Source organism: Puntigrus tetrazona, chromosome 25, assembly GCF_018831695.1.
Source record: "Puntigrus tetrazona isolate hp1 chromosome 25, ASM1883169v1, whole genome shotgun sequence".
In the NCBI taxonomy this organism is placed as follows: domain Eukaryota; kingdom Metazoa; phylum Chordata; class Actinopteri; order Cypriniformes; family Cyprinidae; genus Puntigrus; species Puntigrus tetrazona.
The window spans coordinates 3,468,086-3,472,152 of record NC_056723.1 but is presented as its reverse complement, the minus strand read 5'-3'; positions in this window follow the sequence as shown (position 1 = coordinate 3,472,152).

Genomic DNA, 4,067 nt, shown 5'->3' with positions numbered 1-4,067 from the left:
GTGCGTGGAAATGGATGTTTGTGGTTGTCAACCTTTACACCATGAACAGGTTTTTTCTTTCACATTTGTCTAAACTAACAGTAGCCAACTTCCAGAAGACCTGCAGACCATCTTTTAGGTCTTGATCGGTCGATGGTAACGAGAGCTGCATATCTAGAGCATTTAATAACTGTACTATGCAAAATTGTGAAAGTATAGTTTCTCTTGGAAAAAATAAAACACTTAAGGTAGTTCGTCAGAATATACTTTAGTAATTTTTTAATACTGTTTTTCTGATAATTTTGTGGCATGACGTTTACATGAATCTTATAATGCTTCTGTGTTTTCTCGACATGTTGAAACTGCAATTGTTTAATCTTAATAACAATTTATAGCTCAATATGTGAATTTTATTGTAACTACGAAACAAAGCTTTTAGTCACTACATACAGTGTTGACCTACAGTTGGAACACATTAGCATAAAACTTTTTCATGTAATATTTATTTTAAATGGGTCATATGATACAATTCCCTCTCCATTTGCTCCTCTTCTAACTAAAATCAATGTAAATTTGTTGCATGCTCTGTTCCACGGTTTTCATGCTACCATTCTTAAAATAGGAGGATTATCCCTTGAAATGGCTGCACATTATCACAGTAAAGCAAGGGGTGTAACATTTCCTTCATACGTTTGCAATTTTTTGGCCAATCACAACGCTCTGGATAGCTGGCCAATCAGAGTACACCTTGCTTTTTTAGAACGATGAGCTTTGCACAAATTTTACAACATATGCTATTCTCAACATCTTTTAGTTTATAATGACAATAAGTTCTTTTATAGTTTATATATAGCTGAGACAATACAATAGCCCAGCTGAAGTCTGTAATGGTCTAAAGCAGCCAAAAGAACTAAATGACTGTAAATGAACATGGTTTGTGTAGACCACAATGTGTTTGAAGGACGATTGTTAAAACTGCATACATAAAAGCTAACAACAAGCTAGTCAGGAAACAAAACATGGGAGCAGCCATTTTTTAGAAAATGCATAACATCTGTTACTAATGCTGAGGTTAAACTGGGAACTTTTGATGTGGAACTCTTGACTTTTGTCCTCTGGTATTCATTCATTGGTTTATTCATTGTTTGAAGATGTTGATCCATTACTAGCAGCAGAATGACCACTTTGCAGATTAATCTACAAAATCAAAAGGATGTTACTCATAAACTACAAGTATTTTATAATCAGTTTTTTTCCTACCTGCTCAGATCTTCCTGCATTTATATATGATGGCTCCGGCTCCACACACCAACACCAGACCCAAAACTATTAGCTATATATTTTATTTATAAACATCAAACAATCATGCAGCGATATAAACTATTCCTGCAAAACCCGAGCCAACCACTTCAGCCAACTTAACTTACTTTCTGTGTCGTCGACAGGTTTCAGGTTATGTGATCTTTTTATAAAAAAATAAAGCAAAGTTTCACTTAAAGACCTAACATCATCTTCATTTGTATAATTTCCTCTTGCAACATACATCTTTGTTTCTGAATTATAATAAGCTACAGTAACGTCATCCAACATAACTGACGCACTAAATGCTTTTTCTCCTTTAATGTAAGTTGAAAGCCCCATCAAACGTGTTAATAAATCACAACAGACCTGTTACAATCATTTTAATATTGACTTTTGCCATTTAAATAAAACTTAAATCTCATCGTATTTTGCTTTATTAATTTTGATCATGTCGTGCATAATAAGACAATTTCAGAGGGCGGGTGTCGGGTCCCTTGAGGCTCGAGTGAACAAAAATATTTCGGTATAGCAAAGTTAGTGGGTTCAGTCTCAATGAAACGCCCATACTGACACAAAATCTGATTAGATGGCAATAGGAATGAACATTAAAAACATATTCGTATGAAGTATGCGGTAAAATCATACCTGTTGAAACAGAAACTGGAACCAAAATGAAACACATAAGAGCACAGTGTGTGTTCATTTTGTTGTTGACGACAGGACATGTAATTTGAATGTTATTTCACAAGGACAGCATCGCTTCTTAGCTCCGCCCCCTTAGGATCCACAGGCTAGACCACTTAAACATCGCTTCAAATTTACCATCAGCTGCAATAAAGGGTTTAAAAGGTTTTTTTTTTAATTTATTAATAAATCAAAATGCATGGTGAAATATATAACGTATGGTTTATTTACACCCGCAAAGAGCATACAGCGATTATTTGTCCGCTGCCTGATTTATTTTGTCATTTTAGTTGCATACTTTACGCTCTTTTTCCTTAATTGTTATTTATATGATTTAGTATTTTATGTTCCCCGGGCTATATGCAATTTGATCTTGTCTTATTTCATTGCACACAAAAGCTCATAAATGTTTTTGAAAGTAAAGCTTTTTATGTGAACGTATAGGCCTTTGTGTGCGGCACATAACATGGACATAACCTGGACATAACATATAAGGGACACAGAATTGGAAACAGCATGAGGGTGAGTTATTAATGACCTAATTTAAATTTTTGGGTGAACTGTCCCTTTAATGCAGTGGTTCTCACCTCTCACACACTGTTTTGCACATTGTTTCTTTTATTCAATCAGTTCAGTTCTTTGGTCTCTCTCATAAGATCTGAACGATCTGAATCAGGTGTGGTAAATAAGAGAGACATGCCACATGTGCAATGCAAAGCTCTATTAAAAGAATAGTTCATCCAAAGGTGAAAAATTCTATCAAAATCTTTCTCCGAAGTTATGTTTTTGTGTGACCTACTTTTAAGTTGCTATGCTATTTTCTTTCGGTTCGAGCTTTGTATGTCATTGTTTCTGTGCAATTAACAGCTACGTCAAACAACAAGATATATATATAATTAAAATACTGTAAAATACCGCATGTAATATTTTGTTTTGTTGTCTTGAAAGACTAGTTCAGCCCAAAATGTATAAACCCATATTTATTAAACAAAAACTCACATTGGAGCCGAAAACATCAGAAGTAAAGGAATCACAGATTTAAATGATTTTTTATGTATCAGAAACTCATGAAAACCTGCCATGAAAACCGTCATAGATCTTTGTCTCTAAATTTTAATATCCTATCGTGACATTATCCAACATAAATGCAACACTAAATAAGGTTTCTCCTTTAATGCAGGTGAAAAGTAACAACAAAGAGTGAGAACCTGCAAGAAACAGAGAAAAATCTATAATCTTTACTCCATCATAATAGTTATATTACTAATTAAAGCTGAGTTGTTGAGTTGGATGGAATGAGTTGTATTCAAACCCTTATTAATCCAATAAGAAATATTTTATGTTTAAAACACTGCATTGAAATAATCAAGAACAAAGACACAGGTGAATATTTTACTTTTACTATATTTGTTAACACACACACACACACATACATACTGTTGTGAGTCACACATGAAATGTAAAAAGACATTCTCAAAAGTACATTCGAAGGTAAATTAACAAAAACTACACCTGCCATGGGCTACACAAATGACGAAAAACAACCATTTTCTTAAACATGACATGATTCACATGAATATGATTTGACATGCAGACCATTAATCTGCATATAGCTGCATTCTGAAGTTTGTACAGACATATAGTTTGTATTCAAATAAGTGTTTATTGACCATTTAAACCACACTGCAGTGGTAAGTATTCTTTAACAGAAAAGACAAGGGTCATCAGTCTGTTTCAGTCAATTGTCTATTGTATTCTTTAGCAAAATAATAATAAAAAAGTATAAAGAAATGTAATAAAAAAAAAAAACATTGTAGTTTCTGTGTAAAATTATGGCAAAAAGATCAAGGTGTTGTAGACAAACCTATATTCTGAGGAGTCTGGGAGTCTATAGTCCCTTAAGCGCCTCAGATGGTATAGACGCTGCCGGGCCTTCTTCACCAGGGTGTTGATGTGACAGGACCAAGACAGGTCCTGCGTGATGTGAACACCCAGGTACCGAAAACTGTTCACTCTCTCCACTGGGGTCCCGTTGATCGTGATGGGATGGTAAGAGCGCACCTGCTTCGTGCTGAAGTCCACTATTAACTCCTTTGTTTTGC